The sequence below is a fragment of the Chanos chanos genome, chromosome 5, assembly GCF_902362185.1.
Source record: "Chanos chanos chromosome 5, fChaCha1.1, whole genome shotgun sequence".
NCBI classification, from domain to species: Eukaryota; Metazoa; Chordata; class Actinopteri; order Gonorynchiformes; family Chanidae; genus Chanos; species Chanos chanos.
The window spans coordinates 29,174,983-29,199,772 of record NC_044499.1 but is presented as its reverse complement, the minus strand read 5'-3'; positions in this window follow the sequence as shown (position 1 = coordinate 29,199,772).

The window sequence follows — 24,790 nt, the reverse complement described above, 5'->3', positions numbered from 1 at the left end:
TAGCGAGTTTAAAAAAAAATAGAATGAAAAGAGAAAAGAAAGTGTGTGAGAGAAAGAGTGAGAGAGACCCCAACACACCTAACAAAAGCGAGAAGGGAAATAAACTCTGAAAATACAGACACAATGCTTTTGGTTTCTGCCTGCAAAAGCCAAACTCTCCAGAGTCAAACAAAAGCCTTTTGCTATCTCTTCCCGGTGTTACTCATTCTCTCAAAAACCCTGTGTTAATTATTCAAAGCCCACCCCATATTTATTACAAAACAACCCAGGCATCGCATCTCTTAAAACTACAGTCAAACCCACCCTTTTTGTGCATATCAAGTCTGTTATTCAAAACTATTTCATTTCCCAAGGAAAGACCCAGCACAGTTCCTGGGCTGTCAGAAACTCAGACTCTGGAGAAGACTTGTATTAGGGCTTTATAGGAGGGGTGTGAGGGTGGAGGAGATGGGGGCTTTTTAATATTTTACCATATGACTTGTCTGAACGGCAAAGCTTAGTCTGACAAGCACAAAGTCGCATGTGGTTCCTGTCAGCCAGGCAGAAACCAAACATAAAAACAAGTTGTTTGTATCTCTACTAATTTAGCACCAAGGGGCCCAAAAACGAACCAACGTTTACGCCTGCCCCGTGAGAGAGGAGAAACTGCGCTTTGCTTTGAGAGTACTATGGAAAAAAAAATATAGAAAACAGAATAGAAAAGAATGGAGTCCCATCCTTTAACTGTTTTGACATGTTCTAATAGAATGTGTGATAAGTCATTAATGTGAGAAGACAGATGATTACTGACAGATGGTAAAAATGGCCAAACACCTCATTTTTTAAAAAAAACCTGTCGTTCATTTGGTGTGTTTGGCTTCTTGTGTATTAGCGATACCAGCTGGGGCCACAAATGAAAAGAAAAATTAATCTGCACTCTCTCTACACTTTCTCAGCCTCTCTGAGGCTCCAACTCAAGAGGCCTTACTCCAGTTTTTCCATTTTCTTCAGCTCAGGAACAGGGTGTTGTCCGACCTCCTCCTCCTCAATCGATAGTTGGATGGAGGGGTATGTCTGGGGGGTGCAGATCAATCTGAAGATGCGGCTTGGTTGCTTTGAGTCTCGGTACAGGAGACGGTGAAGAACAACATCACAACATGAAACTTGGTGGCAGGCAGAAAGATCAAACAGCAGTGGAGAAGGAGATGGAAAGCACAAACTTTAGGAGGGGGTTAGCAAAGCAATCAAGCATATGGAGGGGACTTCAAACACACTCACACACACACACATACACACACACACACCAGAAGGAAGAAATGGAGGCAGAAAAAACAAGGTTAAAATGTAACTCAGAACAAGCCATACAAGGAGAAGAAAAACAAACCAAAAAGCCAATGAGAAGACTGTTGAGAACAACTTGATCAAGGAGGAAGGAGAGAACTAAAACACAGGAGAAGAGAGGATGGGAGAGGACAAAACAGGAGGAAGAGAAGAGAAGAGACGAGATGTGTTTAGAACATTTTATGTCTCTGTGGAGGAGTGAAGTAAAAGCAAGAGTGGGAGGTACTGAGGGAGGAGAGATTTCCAACTCAATAAAATATTTCATCCGACCTAAAACCAAACAGATCTGACCTCCACCTTTACGCTACACTCCTGACATGCCTTCTACACACACAATACACCACACAATAGACAGACAAACCCTTAAATCTATCCATGTAAATCTCATTTATGTTTTAGATTCACTCAGCTTTGGCAGCACAGTTGGACTTGACTCGACTGAATTACTGTGGAGATCGCTGATCGACTTCTGCGGTCAAGGCAAGGCAATCTGTTCCTATTCAATATCAGCCATTCAGTGACGGAGCACAAAAAAGATGTGAGATTTTTAACCAACAAACACTTATCCACCTATTTTTCCCTCCTTCCTTTGGCCAAGGACATGCAACATACATCAGAATTTTCCCCAGTCATGGATGTGCAGCATACAGCAGAACAACAGCCTAGTTCACAGTTAGCACTGAGGGGCCAGAGCACACAGTTATAGACATCTTTGGTCCACTTTAAAGTTCTACCTCAGCAGACAAGGACAGGAGAGGAGGGAGAAAAGGCAGCTCATTTGCAAAACCTCCGCTAACATCATATATATATCACAAGACGGTCGTTTTTCTTTTTTAATTAATTTCTCTTTTTTTTCTTCATAGGCCAATGAATGAGCAAAACAACTTTTTACATTAGCATCATTAAAATGTTACAGTACAAAGATAATCAAGTAAAAATGTTAAATATTTTACATTTGAAGGAGGCAATAATTTTCACTATACACACACACACACACACACACACACACACATATATATATATATATATTACTCAGTTCCTGGCAATACATATTATAATATATTGTAATATATATTGCCAGGAACAGACTGCTTGCTAGACTGAGACATTATCTGACTTAAACATGGTTTGCTGTTGCAGGGGAAAAATGTCTAAAGAAATACAAAGTGTAGTGGAACATGAGAAAAACAGAATCAAAATGAGAGGTAAAAAAAGAGGGATACTTACTCATCTCTGCTCCTCCCTGTACTGAAATCAAAGTCTTTCATAATCAGCTGAGGGATGGTTACTTTCTCACTGCAGTGGAAATGTCGCAGAATCAAACTCTTCAAAAAGAGAGGCTGTATCAAAGAGGGCCCCATCTCACAGTTTGGTTTTGCATCGAGATAAATTTGTATTAAATTCTAATTCCTCTCAGATTTTTCTCAGTAAGTCTGGAGGCTTATTGATACAGACGGCAGATGTGACCAGCAAAAACAGAACCAAATTAACCAAAGTAAACAATGATCTGTCATACTTTTTTCTCGAAATTTGAACAAAATACTTGAGGGGACTGTGTAATTATTTTCCAAAGGGTGAAATCAGGAGAGGGGAAAAAACAAATGGACTCTTAACAGCAACAGTGCTGTCACTCTCAGCATCTACTCCAGCTCCTCTATTCAGGTTATACCTCCTGACTCTCTTCCTCTCTCTTTTTCATTTTTTTTTTTTTATTTTGGAGAATGACATGGGGCTTGGACAGACAAAGTGATTCTCTGTTCCCCAGGCCTGCATGAGGGAGATAGCCCAGGAAACGCTGCCACAGCCTTTCACTCCCAGCAGGCGGTGCAGCATTGGGCGTAACATGGGGGGGTGGTACAGAGCCTGTGGAAGGAGCTGGCATAGCACTTGACAACATTAAATTTAAGGGTCCGATTTTACACAAACGCCATCTCCGGCCGCATGAAAAGATGGGTTTTTTTTCATGCTGCCTATCACCAGAACTGCAGGATGAGAAACTGGCGGCAGAGGCTGGTACGTCTTTCAGGCGCCTTTTCCACATCAGCATCTGACTAAACTGACTACGGTCACTTTACCTTTCCCCTCACTGACCCGCTGCAGCATTAGTGTAAGGGACAGACTCACTGGAATGGAAGACATTTCTGTCTGTTCTGCCAAAAAATCAAACTACAAAACTGTGGAAAGAAATGTATTGACTGATAACTTTTTTAGTAGTTATAGTGAGATGAAGTAATATCCATTAGCATCAGTCTTAACCCACTTAATGCCATCAGTAGTTGATGGGCATGTCAGTGAAAGGTGAACTATAAATGAAACTACAGGTTGTCTTAATTTCATACGAACATTTTCATGAGGGTGGTGTGACTGCTCGCATGATCAGAGCCCTTTATTTCCTGACTGCACTCACATAGCTGGGAAACATGTGTGACTAAATGGGTTAAAATAAGTCAATTTAACTCCACGTTACACTGGGAAGTCCAACTCTGAACTAGGTCAGTTTTCCATAAGATGGTAATTCCGGTTCTAGGTCAGCTGTGAAGAACACAGGACTGAGAGAAAGAAGGGCACAAGGATGCTATGTGGGCAACTCTGACTCGAACAGAACCCTTTAGCTCTCGTCCAGTAAAAGGCACCTGAGAAAAAAAATCCGCTGTCGAGCCTCTAAAAGTAAAAGTAGCTCAAAGGTTTGCTAGGCTAAGAATATCTGCATGCTCCCAGACCCACTGTCCAAACTGGATTTCAGAGCCTCGTGCCGTGCAGTTTTCTGTCAAGCCCTGTGTCCAAAGCAGACCCCTCAGATGTATAAAATATCAATTGCGATAAACTTGCTTCCTCACACGGGGCGATGACAGCAAAAAGAAAAAAAAAAGCCTCAAAGGCAAAGCTGGGTCCAGCTGTCTCCCAGAATGTCCCCTCAAGCCCTGAAGACTTAGAGTGGGCTCTGGAATGCACGGAGGACTACAAAACCACAGTTATGGCATGCTAGCCATCCACAAGACCCACTGGTTCACAGGGCCAGGAAAGAGCTGGCACAACATTTGGCCTGGGAACAGTTGTGTCTGGCGGGAGCAGATGGCGGGGAGGGTAGAGAGAGAGAGCGAAAAAGACAGAGAGAGAGAGAGAGAGAGAGAGAGAGAGAGAGAGAGAGAGAGAGAGAGAGAGAGAGAGAGAGAGAGAGAGAGGATGCTGGTCGGGGACATAGAAATGCTGGCGGCTCCCTTCACTCCAACAACAGCTGACGCCAAAAACAGGTGTGAAGGGGCAGGAAGGGTACAGCCCGAAATCCGAGATTATGAGTGGCTTTGATGCAGATTTTTATCACTGGTGAAGAGTGATGTGTTGTTGTTGTTGTTGTTGTTGTTGTTGTTGTTGTTGTTGTTTTTTTCTATTCCATATCATGCCAGTAATGTACATTTTCTCCTGGCAAAACCAGCAGTAAGCCATGCCAGCTTGGAAAACCAGGGATAAACCCTCACCAAATGGACCTCAGACAGAGAGAGAGAGAGAGAGAGAGAGAGAGAGATTCATGGCCAAACACTCAGCTTGGTTTTCTCTAACATTAGATGCATGAGGGACAACCAGCATCGTTAAAACAATTGTTTGTATTGTTCTTTTCTTTTTTTCTTTTCATTCCATATGTATAGATCTGTGTCGGGTTAGGGTTAAAATACAAGGGTTTCTTTCTGTCTTGCCTTTGAAGCCCTATTTTTGTTTTGTTTGGTTCTTATTTGTTAGCTGTTACAGTAGATACTATAGACTTATAACATTTACCATCGTTATCATGCTTGCAATGTTTTTTCTTTTTTAATTGAATATTTTAATGCTTTGAAATAACATTGCCATGGTGAGACAGACAAACACATGCTGAGAATGGCAGTCTTCTGTCCTGTTTAAGGCCAGTGGATCTCAGTAATCAAAGAGGAGCTTTAACAACAGGAGCAGACAAATGAGACAAACTTATGGTGAGGGAGCACATGAGACATCTGAGACTAATCTTCATGGTTCGAGTTTCTGTATGAAGGGTTGTCCCTTTACAGCTGTCTTTCTTGCTCTTTTCTCTCTCTCTCTATCTCTATCTCTCTAACTCCAACTATTCTGCTGCACTGATTTGGCAATCAGAAGAACTTCATCAAGTTTACCTCCAGAAATGTAATAGGCCTCTTTCAGAGAGAGGAATTGGAGCTTTGATTGACAATTAAAAAACAAACAACCAAAAAATCTTCATTTCATACCCTGTTCATTAGTAGCTTCACTGTATTCTACCGCAGGTGTGCATGTGTGTGTTATGTATGTATGTATTTATTTATTTATATGGTCACCATGAAACCTCAGTGACGAAGAGAGGTGTAGAGGAAAGAAAATAAAAAAGGATTTTGCATTTTCTGTGACTTGTTAAGGATATCTTTTATGATGACAGCTGTCTACTATCAAAACTGACCTATCGGTTTGACTCACTGAGATGAGTCACAGTACCCAGGCTGAGGCTCACGAGAGCCGAGTGTGAAAGAGAGTCAAAGTATTAGCATATCCTGGAGAACATAGTGTTGAAGTCTTTTCACTGACAAGAGGAGCAGAAGAGCAAAGTCCCGGAACGGAATATCCACGTCTTTCTTTTAGAATAATGTGTTTGCATAATGAACCCAGAACAAAGCCCTTTCTCTCCTCACTTATTCATTTTCCTTCAAATTTAAGTCAGTAGAGAAAGAGCAAAAGATGAGATAGGTGGGAGAATATGAGATGGGGAGAAATGGAGAGAGTGCTGGAGGGGGAGGATCCGTGTACTTAAAACTCCTGATACAGAAAGCTCTGTGTTTTAATGTGGAGTTGACAGTCTTCAGTGTGTATGAGCCGAGAGAGAATGAGCCCAAACAATGCACCACCTACACACACTATGTTTCTTTCCTCTCTCTTTTTGTCAGACAGGAGTCAGAACAAACTGGAACTTCAAAATCAAAGGCAAATTCAAGCTCTGGAAAAAGCAGTTTCCAGCAACAGCATCAACAAATGGCTCAAACACACTCTCTCATGCTGCCTCCCTCTGTCGTGCTGTCTTTATTTGTCTCTTTGTCTTTCTCTCCTACTCCCCATCCCCCTCTTCTCTCTCTCTCTCTCTTAGAGCTGGACTGATGATTCCTCACATAAATAGAGTTATGATTTGTTTTTGTGGTGCTTTAGTCTATTTTTCAGTATGTTTCTATTTTCCGTATTTGCTGTTATGATTATTTACTTATTTATTTCGTTTTGGCCTACTTATTCCTTCTTTTTTCTTCTCCCTATTAATGTAACCTGGTTAATGTAGATGTTTTATGCCTCCCTTGAAAGATTTTTCCTGTTTGCATACAAACAGGACTGTAATACAATAAATACAATAAAGCATTGTTAATCTAAAAACTCTCTCTCTCTCTGTCTTCCTCTCTGTCTTCCTCTCTGTCTCTCTCTCTCTCTCTCTCTCTCTCTCTCTCTCTCTCTCTCCACACCCAGAATCCTGTCCCCATAAGGAGCTGCAGTCAGCGCTGTATCACATCATACTGCAGCAACCAGAGCAGTTTTCTGAAAACACATCAGAGAGAATCAGGGAGAGTTTTTTCAATCCAGGTATTTTAGAACAGCTCTGAGGTATGACATTTCATTAGTCTTACACCTGTGGTCTGTGCCTGGTCCCTCCCCCAGACCCTGACTCATCTATATGCATTTTCAGAACTGTTGGACTTGAGTCCTGTCATTCAGGCTCCAGGCCTGTGAGTCTGTGAAACACAGCAGCATACGGATAAACATGAGTTCAGCACAGAACACAGCTTTCCACCATTCACACACACACACACACACACACACACACACACACACATGCACGCACACACACAATCCAATCAGACAACGCGGGCTGAGCTGTTCCTCGACTTTGCATTCGAGACTGTTATGCACAGCAAAGGCCTAAGGGGGCAGAGAGAGAGACACAGACAGACAGAAGGACAGCCAGGTGGCTTCTAGGGTCCGTTCTTTCCCAGGACTGTGCCTGCCATGGGGCCATGTTTACCTCGGTCATACCAGGACTTTCACACTGTCTGGCTGGTTGGCACCTATACCCTGCGCATGTGGCATCTGGTGCCCACTGGGGAGCATGTGTAAGTGTTCACACACATACACACACAAGACAAAGGGAGATGTGCTTGGAAAGGAGGTAGAGCTGTGAAAGCGATGAGATGAGAACACACTCACACACACACACACACACACACACACACACACACACAATATCTAAGCTTTAAAATGAAACTGAACTGTGAATGAGACCTGCAGTACCTGCTATGAAATGTAACTTTAAGACATACTGTGAGCCCAGGCCTGAGAGAGGCAGTGTCATCAGACAGTGCCTTGTATTTCTTTAGTTAGTTGTGCAGTGAACGTGCTATAGATGAGCTACTTCTTTTCTTTTTCACCTCTAAACTCAATGGTGACGTCTAGATCACGTGTGGCCAGTTTTCATTCATGTATGAGCAAATAGTAGCCGTACAACCAGGCTTGGTAAAGTTGAGTAGTTTTTGTGAGTAATAAATGATGAACATTGTGCAAGTCCCAGTACCAGTGTGGCTGTGAGATTTTACCTATCGTCTTCTTCGATCTACCTCAACCAAGAAACACGGACCCAAACTGTTACAACCTGTCAGACTTTGGTGACCAGCCGAGAATCCATTCTATCTCTCCTTTTTTTTCTCTCATCGGCCCTGTTTACACCTTGCATTAAGATCCGATTTTGGTGATCCGATCACAAGTGGACGGCTCTAAGTACATCTGTTTATACCTGGCTTTAGAATCCGTGTCTCGAGTGACCACTTGAAATCGGATCTCACTTCCCGCTCTATATGCAAATAAGCACGTAAATCCAACAACACGTTTCCCCTTTCATTGAATTTAAGTTTTGCTTTTTTGACTGGAGATAGTGCTTATGACATGTGAGATGTCAGACAAATTTGGTGATCATTGATCGCTGTTTTGGGACATTAGGGCACGTTAAGCTGTTTTCTTATAATGGGCGTCAATGGAGATGAAAACGCTTAACGTGAGATAACAACCGTACTCCTAGGATTATGATTTTCATTTTTTGACAGGAGGAGGCGTTACTGACAAGAGATGTCCGAGAGAAATTTGATGATCATTGATCGCATTAATCCATGTTAAGCTTTTTCAAGTTAAACGTTGTTGTTTGTAATTGGCCGGAGGCTCAACGCACTTCCCGTGGCTAGTCTGTCGGAAATTAAAAGAAGAAGAAGCAGAAATCAAAACAATATTCATTTTGCCAGTTGTTGTTGACGTTGCCTGTTGTCGCACTTTAATATGACGCCGTTGCCCGCGAGAATGTGTACATACGCGAATGAGTTCGTACTTTCGTGTAAGCAGAGGACGTCAGTTGAATAGGCGGTCGTTCAATGAGTTCACATTTGTGTTTACACTGCTATAAGAATATGGTCATTTGTGGTCCAGACCACCTCCGAATGTGGTCTGGGTGATCGGATCTCGATGTGACCTCAATGCTGATTGGATGTGTTTACACCTGTACTTTTGAGCTGTCCACTTGTGATTGGATCACTAAAGTCGGATCATAATGCAAGGTGTAAACAGGGTCTTCTGTTTCTCTCACCTCTCCCTCCTTTCAACACACCTCTCCTTTTTTCCTCCTCCTGATCTTTTATTCCATCTGAGCTGTCACACCTCTCAGCATTTCAGAGGACATATGTCACAAGCTGTCTTTTTCCAGCTCTGTCATGACTCACATAAAACATGCTGAGGTTCCAGGTCATGACCTGGGCAATGTCTTTACTGGACTGGTCAGTGGCCATACTCAACTGGTTAATGTCTCTACTGGACTGGTCAATGGCTGCACTGGGCTGGTTAATGTCTGCGCTGGACTGGTCACTGGCTTTACTGGACTGGTCAGTGTTCATACTGGACTGGTTAATGTCTTTACTGGACTGGTCAGTGTTCGTACTGGACTGGTTAATGGCTTTACTGGACAGGTTAGTGTTCATACTGGACTGGTTAATGTCTTTACTGGACTGGTCAGTGTTCGTACTCGCTCACTGCCCCCTCAACTGCACCCAGTGTGAACCGAAGACCTGTACTGAGTACAGTCAGTTTATGGTTTCAGTCTGACAGACCAACAGAGAAGACTGCACAATGCCAGCACATGGGACAGAACACCGCCCCTTTCAAACACCTCTCCACTCTGTACAGTCTAAATAAACACAATCATGGAACATAACACAGGAAGACAGAAGGTTGGAATTCATTTGTAAGAGGTAAGTTGAATTCAGATGGACTGCTTTAGCTGTTCCAAACTGGACCCACAGTAGTGCTGCTAGCATGGGAGAGAGAGGGAGAGAGAGAGAGAGAGAGAGAGAATCATTCCACCACCTACCGACACATCAGCTTTGCCCTAACCCAGGTGTCCAAGGTTGGCTTGGCATTAAGTATATTAAAAAAATGGGCTTCCACTCAAGACATGAAAAATTGACTTTTTTCTTTTATCTGCAGGAGTCCACTTCAAAAGTGGCCACACTCTGGGGGTGCTCTCTATCATTCTGCCTCTAACACACACACACGCACGCACACACACACAGACACACGCTTGCGGACACACTGGCTGGTGCCAGTAAGACTTTTGCTTCGTCAGTAAATAGTTGACCGTCCTTGTCAGTAAACTGTTTATGTCGCTGGCAAAAGTCCTGGGCTGGCTGGACCAGAGACCGTTTTATCTGATAAGGCCCTCAGGAGGAAGGAACCCATACAGTGAGAGAGAGAGAGAGAGAGAGAGAGAGAGAGAAATGAGAGAATGGTCAGACTATTCCATTGTTCTAATGTAAGGCCCTAATTACACAGGTCTCAGTCAACATCTGCAATTACTCCCATCTCTAATAACCACACACACACAGACACACACACACACACACACACACAAAAAACACTGCCCATTCTGATTGGACAGTTTCATGTCTTGCCTAGCAATTGTGACAAGTCTCCCAACATTTATCCCCACCTCTTTTACCTTACTGCTTTATTAGGACAGAATAAAGCAACAGTAACGTAATGGCAGCATTCAGAATATCACCTCTTTAAGCTCTGATACCTGCTACAATGTCATTTAGCCCCACTAGGATCTGATCATAAATGTTCACTAATGACAAAGCTGATAAGATTTTCTTTATCATAATCTACATGTACTGGATCTGAGAACAATCAAAATAAATTTCTAGTTAGATAGAAGGAAAGAAGCTACTACTGCTGAGTCAAGTGAAGATTTTTTCAAGCTGCACAAAAAAACAAAACAAAACAAACAAATAAACAAACAAACAAACAAACAAAAAAACAGAGGCATTTTTGTCCTTGGTACACAGAGAAAAGTAAACATCTCTCTCTCTCCTGCCTACCCTCCCTCACTTCTCTCCTCTACACACACACACACACACACACACACACACACACAGTGCAGCCAGGCCCTGTAGAGCAGACACGAGGAGATGAGACACACTATCACACGTTCCTCTCACAAAGCTCCTGTAATCCTCACACTGTCGTTATTTTCCTCCACTTTAATCTCCTATCTCTCTCTTTCTTTTCTTTGGCTGCATTTATTCGCTCCTTGCTGCTCACTCTCTCTCTCTCTCTCGCTCTCTCTCTCTCTTAATTTCCATAGAATGTGCGGGAGATAAGAAAGCAAAAAACAGAGAAAAATGAATCATACACATAAGACAAAAAGTACAAACAAAAAAACCCTCCTTCTCTCTCATTCTATCTATTTCACTCTTTCTCTCTCAGGTACTCTTACCATCACTTCTTCTTTCTATCTCTTCATCTTTCTACCTCTCCTTTCCTCTTCATTTCTCATTGAAAGCTCAGGTATAGCATTATGGTGATAGAATATTACCAATCTGTTACATGAGAGAAAAAAGGGTGCAAATCCTAATCTGGAGCCCATTAGCACAGAACAGATGAAATAAGGGATTACAGTTTGCTTGCTAAGCTCTGACAGGCTAGTCGCCCATTGCCTCCATATGTGTCATGTTCACTGTAATCTGATTTGATTAGATTGAAGCTACACTGGACAGGAAAACAAACCCTCACAACAAACATAACACACAAAAGGAGAGAAAAAAAAGAAATGACACAAAGGGGATGGACGCATTGGCTGGTGAAACATCTGTCAGTGTCTAAACTAAGCTGTGTTATCAAGCATACTAATACTGTCAGCTTCTGTCGTTCCTTCCACCATCGTTCCCCCCCGCCCCCCTTTCTTTAGTTTTCCTCGAGACATGTAACAACGTTATTACAAAAACTCTGCTCAGTGTAACATGGTTAGTGCCTTTGGATAGGTCTTGTCCTTCTCTTTCTTTCATTCTCTCTCTCTCTCTCTCTCTCTCTCTCTCTGTCCCACAAGCATAGCCACTTTCACTCCTTATTGTTCGAGGAGCCATTAGAATGGCATCTCAGATCAAACACTGTGAGCAGTCAGCCACACCTCTTCTGTGCTCCCCACTCTGCTAACACGACTAAACTCATACAGATCGACAGAGACGGCGGCTGGGGTGACCGAGGTGGGAGAGGTACTCCCTGTTCCGCTGCGGACGTGAAAACTTAAACAAGGCCTGGGCTTGCTCATGCTTCCTGACTCAGACAGAGGAATGCCAGTGTAAATGGAGGTGGATCAGAGAAGAGGACATTTAGTTCTACTGTAAAAACAAAAATGCTTGTCATAGCTGTGTGCCGGCATGTGGATCTCTGATGGGTTTTGCATACACTTGTTAGGGTCTGCAGGTATGCATGTACAGCACAGCAGCTACATGAAGGAAAGGTCAAGATATAATCAAAACAGGACAAATCCCTCAGTGTGAGAGGACACACACTACTGCAACTCAGAGACCTCTGGAGGTGCTCTATTTCCACAAGAAACAACTCAAAAAACAGACCCACAAAGTTTGATTTACACACAAACACACACGGGGGGGGGGGGGGGGAAGAGAGAGAGAGAGAGAGAGAGAGAGAGAGAGAGAGAGAGAGAGATGTCCCCATAACACACACATAAAGTAACCTCAGTAATACACACATTCACTCTGTCCCCATAACACACACATACAGTAACATCAGTAATACACACATTCACTCTGTCCCCATAACACACACATACAGTAACCTCAGTAATACACACATTCACTCTGTTCCCATAACACACACATACAGTAACCTCAGTAATACACACATTCACTCTGTCCCCATAACACACACATACAGTAACCTCAGTAATACACACATTCACTCTGTTCCCATAACACATACATACAGTAACCTCAGTAATACACACATTCACTCTGTCTCCATAACACATACATACAGTAACCTCAGTAATACACACATTCACTCTGTTTACTATGTGTTTGGGTTATGATTGCATGGCTGCAGAGTGCGACCAAAACTCTGTCAAGTAAGATTAAACATTTTCATTGGTCGTACCGGTGCACCTTCGGCAGGACATTTAGCAGGTTTGTCTCTTTGTGTGTAGCGTTATTCTGCCAAATTTACGTGGCTCAGATATGATAAAACGGCCAACATTATGCATTGTATTGATTGGAAAGAGTGCGGCCAGAGCATGGCTGGGAACAGTGCTTTTGCTGTCGGAGCATCGACGTTCCAAATTGAAACGTTAAAAAAGCACAATGTTCCAAAGAAACACGTCCTGCAGTGGCATAGCCATAAATTTATTTTTGGACAGGCCACAGCAAAAGTTAGCAGGCACAACTTTCACTCACGTTCCATAGTCTACACATTCTTTAAAAGCTACTGCTGAGTTGAATGACAGGTCAGACACCCCATATCGCAACTGTAGCATACTCAATAACCAAGCCAATCCAATGTTCCGTTCTTTGTTTGCACTGAAACTGAACATGTAGTAAACCACACAATACTGCCGCATTTTTATTCATCAAGCACAGTTTAAATAGGAGTAGCGGAAAACACATGCCCTGTCACAACAAACGCACAATACAATGCTGTCACAACACTAGTGGGGTTTCCATCCAACTATTTAATGCAAATTAAAGCTTTACCTTCGCATCAAATCCTTAAATTGCATAGGAACTTTAGTCGCTGGAAAGATGTGATTAGCGTAGGGAAAAATGATACTAGTCGATAGAAACAGGTTGAGTCGCATCACCAAGAGGTTTGTTGTGATTTCATCATGTATTTCTGTTAAAATTTCCCTAGACAAGTTTTAAACCCACAGCTGTTCACAACTCCTCCTGCGTTGAGGAGAGTGTACATTTTTAATTCGCATAAGCGCATGGAAATGCGCACAGACATTTCCTTAGCCGACTTTTTATGACTGCACTTAAGCTATGAGAATGAGTCAGGTGGAAAACCAGCTGCTATCTCCTTTCTACATCGCTGAAATTATAAAGTCAAAACCAAACTTGTTAATTGGCTAATACAGATGTCAGTCAAACCCATCAAGCATTTATTTATTTATTTATTTATTTATTTATATTTTAGTGAATTTATTTATTTTATATACCTTTTTTTAGGAACTTTTGTGATGATATTTAGTTACGTTATCAACGAGTTTAACAAACAACAATGCATTAAATTAAATAATTCCCACCTAAATCGGGGGGCCTATGCATCTTTTGGTCGGGCCTAGGCCCGTCAGGCCAAAAGGTGCGGTAAAAAAATTTGGGTGCACCTAAATTACATGCTGGTGCACCTAAATGAAAAAGTAAGGCAACCAATGTGAAAAGTTAGTCTGGAGCCCTGGATTGGACAGTGAAACTGCATGTTTTGTTTGAACAAAAAAACATTCATTCCTTCTTTCATTGTCTAGAAGGCAGAATGAGTGTTTTATGTTCAACAAACAAAAAAAAAACATTCATTCATTCTGCTCATTGTGTCTGTGTGTCACAAACAGTATTTGTGCAGTGTATAACAACTCATCAAGTTATTATGAGTAAAAATGAGTAGGATTACCCAAAGCCATAACCTGAGAACATCAGAGCACGGCATTGGTGTGGCTGACTAATCAAAACTCAGTCCACAGTCAAAAGCTAACAATCAAGAAATGTTATTGGGACGTGAAAAAATAAAACTTAATTACCTGATTTGATTTCCACGTGGAAGGTGCCATACCAGAAAGAAAACAAAATAAAACAAGAACAGTTAGATTATTTCAATGTCCTAATCTCTCACATATTACCCATTATACTATAACAAAACCATATCGAAGTTACAGAGATTATACATAGCAATTACTCAGCTATTCATTATTGATTACAAGTGTCACACCTTGCCTACACAATAAAGTACACTGTGGTGTGGTAAACCAAACTGACAATTGGTTTTGATTAATTTGCTTGCATGTTATTATAAATCTGATGAATCAGGGTTAAACTGACTCTCATCCTCTAGGTCTCTGTGCTACTGAGGGAAGAGCCAATGAAAACAGATGACTTTGCTGAGAGGTATTTCCCTCATTTAGACAGGATCTAATGTTGAGTCTCTCTAACTAAATCAAAGAAGATTTTTGCCCACCGGACAGCGTCTGATACAAAGCACACATAAATCTGCCACAAACACACCATTACACCTGTCATAACAGTTTACATCAGTCCACGACAGACAACATCTCCCCTAATGCAAACTCTGACTCCCCACATCTGAATGCTGTTTGTTCGTTATAGCTAAACGACTCAGCCCAGAGTTTTAGGATGAACAACTCATTCTCCAGGAAACTGTTATTACTAGTGTCACATCGAGATCACGGTGCATTTAAATACCTTTCATTATAAGAAGTAACTGCCAAATGCCCGTAGACAGCATATGTGTTGTCCTGAGTCTAATCTGCGATGATTTGTGTTGCCAGGAATCAATTCCAAAAAAGCCCCCGTGTCCAGGGCAGGACTATCCCAGGTCTTGACTCTCTGCCCTGCCATACTGGGCTCTATTCTACCTGCTGGAAATTGGCTTTCCAGGTTGTCGCTCTCCTTTATAGATCACAGAGATGTCCTCCAGATAGCAGCTATCAGCAGCAAAGACTTCTGGCTCAAATAACTTTCCGTGATAGCTCTCTCCCTATCTACACTGGAGGTGCTAAATATCAAATCTCCAGATAGAGGGGAAAAAAAAAGACACATGACACATGACACATGACACACGACACACGCTAACCTGGGAAATAGATAAATAAATAAATATATATATACACATATGTGTGTGTGTGTGTGTGTGTCTATACATATACTGCAAAACAAAACTGCAAAACATTAACAACGCTGTCAATAGCTGCTGGTTTTGTGCCTTTCCCTGGGAGACAGATCTCAAAAATGATTAAATGGCAAAAATGTTTCAACCAGTCGTCCTCTTGGACTTTTTCTGCTTCTTTGCCAATGTGAGGAGACAGCATAGATGAAAACAGAAAGGTGTACAATGACACATGCAAATAAATATTTACACACACGCACACACACACACACACACACACACACACACACACACTGCATGCGCACACACACACACACACACACACACACAAAACAAACCCAGTATTTAATGCAGTTCTTGGTTTGTGCACTCCTCATAAATGACTTTCTTTTGCTAAGTCAGGAGAGCTACCTCTGCTATCAGATAAACACCAAAGGGAAAAATGCATTTGGCACTAGAACAGGAGACAGGAGTCTGGAATCATAACAGAAAAACACCCCAAACAAAACATCTAACACAAAAATAAATAAATAAAAAAAAATAAACCTGACTGATGTTGACTAAATGATTTTGTTGTCAGAGGACCTAATTCAGAATGCCTTGGTTCAGAGGAACTGATCTGTACTCTTCTGAATCAAGGCAAAAACAAAATGAAATTGGCTGAGTCTTGAGAGTCTGGCAGCTTCAAGGTAATAGGGCATGGAGACACATAGAAAACTGCCAGTGATAGACAGAAAAGAAGCCCTTTGAAAGGAAACCAACCAAAGAGAAGCAAACTCTTCTCCAGACCAGCCTCCACATCATATGACCTTATTTGGCCAACTTTACCTTTCCGAAAGACAGCGTGTGGTGGACACCAGCGTTGGTTGACTTGAATAATGAAATGGTAATTGCTAACAGCAGAGCACAAGACTTCATACCAATGTGATTTTAGCCATGCAGACCAGTTAATTGTTCTGGCTTTCTCCATGGGGTAGAAAAGTGATTTTAATTAAGGTCGATGACGACAGCAAGAACACAGGCAAAAAAACTGCAGGGAGCAGGTTCAGTCTGGATTCAAAGACAAACCACAAAGATGGCGAACAGCAGGATGCAGAGCTTCCACAGAAATATGGAAAAACGGAGGGAAAAACGAAAAGACATAGAAGTATACAGTTATCCTATATACGTTTGTCTTGCTGAGGATTAACGAGCCAGAAGCAACTCACACTCCCAAATTTCCACAGGTATTAAACAGGGATTAGTGTGCGTGTAGTGTATCCAGACACTCTGAGGGAGATAAGCTTTGCATAAAATCATTTTAAACTCGAATAACTGAGAGGAAACAAGAGAGAGTGGAGGCCCTGTCGCTCCTATGATTTTGTACTTTTAGCCTCCTCTGTGCTATAAGCTGCTAAGCTGCAGCCGCTGGCTAAAGTTGGTACCCACACTTCATAAAGCGTATGAAGTGACCTCATAAAACGTTATGTATCCACCCTTTCTCTTTTATGGTGTGGACTTAATAAGTGAGTAATACAGACCGAGAAAGCCATTGCTAATGGCCAACAAGTAACATGATGCCAGGGTCACTGTGCTGTTGGTAATACGTAGGCTAACTCTTAAGAAATGTCCTGATAGTGCATAATGCCCTTAATCTCACAAGGCTTTGGACAGGTAGGCTGGCCATGGTTTTGCTACTGGTATGACCAAATAAATAAATAAATAAATAAATAAAATATTGCAGTAGCAAGGACATAGGTGAAAAACTTATGGAGGAAAATCTGACTTTATAATGTCAGCTGAGGGTACTAAAAGTAGAGATACTTACTCTGACAGAATTCTGACTGGTGTCAATTTCAGTGACTGAATGTGCTCCTGCTTTAAAGCCTCACTGGCTGAATGTTCTCCTGCTTTAAAGCCTCACTGGCCTGAATGTTCTCCTGCTTTAAAGCCTCACTGGCCCAAATGTTCTCCTGCTTTAAAGCCTCACTGGCCCAAATGTTCTCCTCCTTTAAAGCCTCACTGGCCTGAATGTTCTCCTGCTTTAAAGCCTCACTGGCCTGAATGTTCTCCTCCTTTAAAGCCTCACTGGCTGAATGTTCTCCTGCTTTAAAGCCTCACTGGCTGAACATTCTCCTGCTTTAAAGCCTCACTGGCTGAATGTTCTCCTGCTTTAACGCCTCACTGGCCCAAATGTTCTCCTCCTTTAAAGCCTCACTGGCCTGAATGTTCTCCTGCTTTAACGCCTCACTGGCCCAAATGTTCTCCTGCTTTAAAGCCTCACTGGCCCAAATGTTCTCCTGCTTTAAAGCCTCACTGGCTGAATGTTCTCCTGCTTTAAAGCCTCACTGGCCTGAATGTTCTCCTCCTTTAAAGCCTCACAGGCTGAATGTTCTCCTGCTTTAAAGCCTCACTGGCCCAAATGTTCTCCTGCTTTAAAGCCTCACTGGCCCAAATGTTCTCCTGCTTTAAAGCCTCACTGGCTGAATGTTGTCCTCCTTTAAAGCCTCACTGGCTGAATGTTCTCCTGCTTTAAAGCCTCACTGGCCTGAATGTTTCCTGCTTTAAAGCCTCACTGGCTGAATGTTCTCCTGCTTTAAAGCCTCACTGGCCTAAATGTTGTCCTCCTTTAAAGCCTCACTGGCCTGAATGTTCTCCTGCTTTAAAGCCTCACTGGCCTGAATGTTCTCCTCCTTTAAAGCCTCACTGGCTGAATGTTCTCCTGCTTTAAAGCCTCACTGGCCCAAATGTTCTCCTGCTTTAAAGCCTCACTGGTTGAATGTTCTCCTCCTTTAAAGCCTCACTGGCCTGAATGTTTCCTGCTTTAAAGCCTCACTGGCTGAATGTTCTCCTGCTTTAAAGCCTCACTGGCCTGAATGTTCTCCTTTAAAGCCTCACTGGCCTGAATGTTCTCCTGCTTTAAAGCCTCACTGGCCCAAATGTTCTCCTCCTTTAAAGCCTCACTGGCCCAAATGTTCTCCTCCTTTAAAGCCTCACTGGTTGAATGTTCTCCTCCTTTAAAGCCTCACTGGCCTGAATGTTCTCCTGCTTTAACGCCTCACTGGCCCAAATGTTCTCCTCCTTTAAAGCCTCACAGGCCTGAATGTTCTCCTGCTTAAAGCCTCACAGGCTGAATGTTCTCCTGCTTTAAAGCCTCACTGCCTGAATGTTCTCCTGCTTTAAAGCCTCACTGGCCCGAATGTTCTCCTGCTTTAAAGCCTCACTGGCTGAATGTTCTCCTGCTTTAAAGCCTCACTGGCCTGAATGTTCTCCTCCTTTAAAGCCTCACTGGCTGAATGTTCTCCTGCTTTAAAGCCTCACTGGCCCAAATGTTCTCCTGCTTTAAAGCCTCACTGGCCTGAATGTTCTCCTGCTTTAAAGCCTCACTGGCTGAATGTTCTCCTCCTTTAAAGCCTCACTGGCTGAATGTTCTCCTGCTTTAAAGCCTCACTGGCCTGAATGTTTCCTGCTTTAAAGCCTCACTGGCTGAATGTTCTCCTGCTTTAAAGCCTCACTGGCCTGAATGTTGTCCTCCTTTAAAGCCTCACTGGCCTGAATGTTTCCTGCTTTAAAGCCTCACTGGCTGAATGTTCTCCTCCTTTAAAGCCTCACTGGCCTGAATGTTCTCCTTTAAAGCCTCACTGGCCTGAATGTTCTCCTGCTTTAAAGCCTCACTGGCCCAAATGTTCTCCTCCTTTAAAGCCTCACTGGCCCAAATGTTCTCCTCCTTTAAAGCCTCACTGGCCCGAATGTTCTCCTGCTTTAAAGCTTCACCTGCTGAAGCTACTGTCTTCATATAAAGGGTGACTTAGTGAAATTTCTTCAAGCATAGCAAAGAGAAATCAAACAAAACTTCATGTAGCACATTTTGGATAATTGGACAAAGAGATGTTTGATAAAGGAGCAAATTGACATTTGGCAGTTTGAATTGATGAGATCCTTTCTCTCTGGTGGTGGGGGTGGTATTCATTCATCCACCTTGGACAATGGGTGGACATGAGTGCCTAATCTGGTTTCATTCTGTTATTAATCTGGCCTGGCCAACTCTCAATCTGTATGCATGGAGGATGTACATCTATTGAGTTTTAACTACCTGTTTGGAGAAACTCCATTCATACTGACATCGATTACACATTAAGCCTTTTCTCTCAAACATAAAGGTCAAGCAGTTGCCTTAGATACACAGCCTCATTAGGTATGCAAACGTGTCAGAGTCACACACAGAGAGAGAGAGAGAGAGAGAGAGAGAGAGAGAGAGAGAGAGACTCCTGGTCTGTGTGGTCTGAAGAAAGCTTGGTTCTAAGCATAAACCTGAAATGCTGTCAGTAAAAACAGTTGAATGAAAAACTATTTCCTTTTGTCATTCACTGACGGATTACGATTGATTGATGCTTGACTGTAAACCAGCAAAACAAACAATTGCATTAACTAACAGTCTGGAGAACAGGATCCAAAGGCTTTAAAACAAACAACTGCATTAACTAACAGTCTGGGCAAAAAAAAAGCAAAAAACATTTCAGTCGTGGAGACAAATCCAGCATATATTGTGTTATTAGTCAAGCTTTATGGCACTATTTTAGAATCCTACTGTTTCCACACCTGCCCTTGAGCAGTTTGGAGCTAACAGTGGCCAAGTCTGAATCACTGAGGAGCTACAGCCCAAAGGAAAAACAGCAAATGTATGCAGATTTAAAGTCCTGCCCGCCTTGCCAAGGTGCCACTCTTTGTCAATGTGCATTCAGATGCCAGCGAGAGAAGGCAGACTCAAAGCCCTGATAATACACCAGTTAACATCTCAGAAAAAAGCACATATTCTCATTCAGTGCCTGTCCAGACAACACTGCAAGCTCTGAGCCAACAAATAAAAGCTTAGAAGTAAAGTCTTCTGGAATGTTCCACGTAAAGTTTCATAAAGATGCTCTGAGCATGAGCAAAGACTTAAGACCAGGTGACAAGTTAATGCTAACCCCTATGAGACAAGTGTCATTAGAAAATAATCCCCTGTCAGGAAAGACTGACAGCGCCTGTGCATGTCGTTTTGACAGACTCAAGCAAAAATAAAGACTTGTCTATAGTTAAGTGGAGAAAGGGATGTTGACAGAACATGGCCAAGATTGTTTCTTTCCATGTCTTAGAGCTGAGATACATTTATTAAAGTGTTGACACCGTTACTTCATCTCTGACCACTGATATTTGGTGGGGATATCGGGGCAGAGGGGTGGGGTTGGGGGCTATGACTGGTTTAACATGTGTTATTGCTGGATCATTGATATTTGGGGGGAGGAAATGTGTGTTTGGGCCTATGGAGAGAGTATGGTTTAACATTTCTTCTCAATGAAAATGGACTCTGTGACTCTTCAGGAGCAGCACTACTGGCAGAGAGAAACGGGCTGAAGGAGTGAGAGAGCATGTAAACACCTGACCAGCATTAACTCTCCCTCAGGTTAAATCATCAGCGGTCTTTGGCCAATTTTTCAGGAATAAGCAGAGACAGTAATGAAGAATATGACAAAAAGAAGAAGAACAGGGGAAAAACAAGAACATAGAATGAGTAAGGGAAAAAATGTCACTAAAAACAAAAAAGGATGTTTTTTCCTGTAAGTGTGGTGAGGAAAAAGAGGAATGTATCCGGCAAGCTCTATCTAAGAGCTTGTATAAACCTCACGTGCTTTCCAAAATCATCTCCAAACCTCAGCACAGCATCTCAAGCCAGTTCACATGACTTTAACACTAAGAGTCTAGTCAAATTACGCTCATGTGGTGGTTGCATTAATTGACACAAAATGAAGTCCCTACATTTCAGTTCTTTCTTTTTCACACCTTCTAGAAGCTTAGTGCTTTTGACCTCATCCCTCACAGAGGACTTTAAAATTCTCATGAAAACTGCCTTGAGAGTCCCCTCAGACAACAAAAAACAGAAACCAGAGAGTCGAGTCACAGGTACTGTCTACCTCCTAGATGAAGCTAAAGGTCTTTGGCCAGCTTTGAGTGTTTATTTTTGAGGAGTATTCCTGGAAGGATAAGGGCCCTCTGAGTGTCCTTTCTTTAGGTGACATCTCAAAGAGATCTTCAGTCTGACCCACTCCACAAGCACAGCATGTATGAGAGGGCCAGCTTCTTCAGTTGGGAGTTTATATGCAAACATCCACACATGTCACATGCATAACAGAGAAACAGACTCAAGGATATCATGAAAAGAAAAGTTTGATGCAACTTTTCTTTCCTTTTTTTTCTCAAATAAACACGTGTCAAGTGCCACAAATTCTGAAAAAAAAGCCTTCCCTTACGTATTTGGCAGAATAAATTAATGTTGCAAAACACCGTGTTCACTGAAGTCCCTATGGACATTAAACAAATTGTAAATGCTTTCATTATTTGCCATGCAAAGATTACATAATGGTGTGTTAGAGAAAGAGCAAAAATGATTATAATGCTCAGAGCGGCTAACTAGGCTTCGTTCAGTTATGGAAGAGAAAAGTCAGACATGTTTATGAGCAGCAAAGGCTGTTATAAAGGAACAAAAGGAGATGGTGTGGCCTCTGTAGGTCCAGTCTGAGTCATTAGAATGTCATTAGCATTATGCCTCAGACACTCTGTATATTTCAACACACAGAGTGTCTCTGAGAGGAACTCTTGGCTTCTTCTCAGGGCCTAAAAGGCTATGTCTGCCTGACTGACCAAAAATATTTACACAGAAAGCAAACAAACTGGTCTCACATTGAGTCGGTCCTGCAAACATACACACACATAGATACACGGATGCATGTGCGCCCACACACACACACACACACAAATGCAGGTGCGTGCGCACACACACGCACACGCGCACACACACACACACACACACACACACACACATGCACACACACAGACGCACACACATGCTTACACATTTACACACACACACACACACACACACACGCACAAATTCAACAAGGTGCTAGAACTGATTAGAAATTCAAAATCACCTTATTATTTCCTCTAGTTGCTTCATTTATTCATCTCAAAACAAGAAAAAGAAAGACAAAAAAAGTCTGTAAAACTACAACCTGTTGTGCAGACTGCAGAATTAACCCCCACATTGCTGTGCAGCTAAGTGACATCAGACTTATGAATACATCTTCACAGATCATTTCATAATTCATTTCACACAGTCCAAATGCACAGCATGAGACTCAAAAAAAGGAGTGTATTTAATGTTCAGTAACACATCAAGAATTTGTAGTGCCACATTATACGTATTATTATTGCTGTTATTATTATTATTATTATTATTATTATTATTATTATTGTGTTAAGAGAAACAATTTGTGACACATGCTCATCAGGTCTGTTTGTCATTTTTGTGTCTCCTCCTCTCTGTGTGCCGTTAATTACACCGAGAGTAAGGTCTGTGGTTCTGTGACTGTATTCAGGGATGCTGATGAAAACCCCGATCACACGCATATCATCTCAGAGACCAGCACCTGATCCTGGATCAGTTTTCTCTCTAAAACAAAGATGCCTGTGAACTGGCCTTGACCCAGTCTGACCATCCGCTCATGTTCCATTTGAGCAGGATGACGCAGCCTGCTCCTGTGGCAGGAGATCTGGATTACAGCGTAATCCAGGGAAGGCTCGTTCTTAGGGCCCCCCAAGGATTGAACTAGGTCACCTGTCATGGGCCAGATTAGAGCTCTTAATCCCAGCCCAGGGGTCTCATGGTGGACCAGCAAGCAGCGTATAATGGACTTGGACATGAGTGATTCATGCACCTACACTCTCTTATCCGCAGGATTCTCTCACACACAGTTCTCCTAGGCACCCCATTCCTGTTTTTTTTTTTTTTTTTTTTGGATAAAGTCCAATTGCACAGATCCTGCAGTTGTTTTATGTCCCTCACACACACGCGCGCGCGCACACACACACACACACACACACACACACACACACACACACAGCCATGCTCATGGATTAATTAACTATAGGGGAAAAGGACTGTATTGATTTCCTAATGACATTGCCGAAGTGACTTAAAGGTGAAAACTCAGGGAGTTGCTATCAGTCACTCTCTGCTTAGCTCTGGAACCAAGCCATCCCTTAAAAGAGATCTACTTAAAGATATGACGTCACGTAGCTGAGTATCGGTGAACGGACAGAATCATACCCGCCCCATGGCAAAATAAAGAATTACTGTTATCACCCTGTAAAAGATACTTCCGGAAGGACGCTGACATCACATAGTTCATTCTGAAGAGTGCAGAGAGCTGAAATAACCAGAAACAACTGAAACAACCTTCCCCTAAATGTTCACTTTTAGATGTGTACATCACATGGGGTCAAGGAAAACTAGAGGCCTGGAGCCAAGATGCCGTTCTTTCTGGAACAAGCTTGGGGGGGGGGGGGGGGGTTAGTAGAATGAGTCAGAGCTGTCAAATCATTTGTCCTAAAACCCAGGGAACTTAATTACTCCTTACAGCATCACAGGAATAGAATGCAGTTTGCCCTTAATGTGAACCACATGCCCACATTCTGCAATTTCCTCACTAAATAGCTTCAAGATGGCCAACTGCTACCGTCTTGACGTTTAATGTGGTGGAGAAATTGGGGGTCTGGATAGTGGATTGTACGTGTGTGTGTGTGTGTGTGTGTGTGTGTCGGGGCGGGGGGGGGGGGGGGGGGGGTAAGGAAAGTTGTGCGAGTGAGAGGGGATGAAAGAAGGACAGAAGGGGGTACAGACAAGTCTCTATGGAAAAGAGGAGGGCCCTGTTTTGGTTATCTCTGTGAAAGCTGCATAGCTAGCCAAAACTGGTGCTTGTTAGAACAGGAATGCTCCTCTGTAGTTTCAGATGAGAGAGGGAAACAACAAACCTCTAACTGATGAAAGACTGAACCAAAATTCAGGCAGGGAACTTTCCGGAATGCTCACGCGCTGACTCACTAACACTCTGCTGTGGGCACTTCAGCCGTCATGTAACCCAGGGCTGACAGAACTCTGTCTCTCTTCTCTTTTGACCTCTCTCACTCACCGTACGCAGACATATCATCCTTCTTACACCCAGATGGCACAAGAGAGACAGTCAATTTCTGTCAAACCTTCATAAACAGACTCACTTCTGCTCCTGCGTGTAGCTAATTCTGTCCATTTCTGTTGTTTTTTTCTTTTCTTTTTTTCTTTTTTCAGTGAACTTCTGATGCAGTGCCACAGTGCCAATATCAGTGCAGTTTGCAGTAGGACAGGTTGTTGATGATAGAAGTGCAGTTTGCAGTGGGAGAA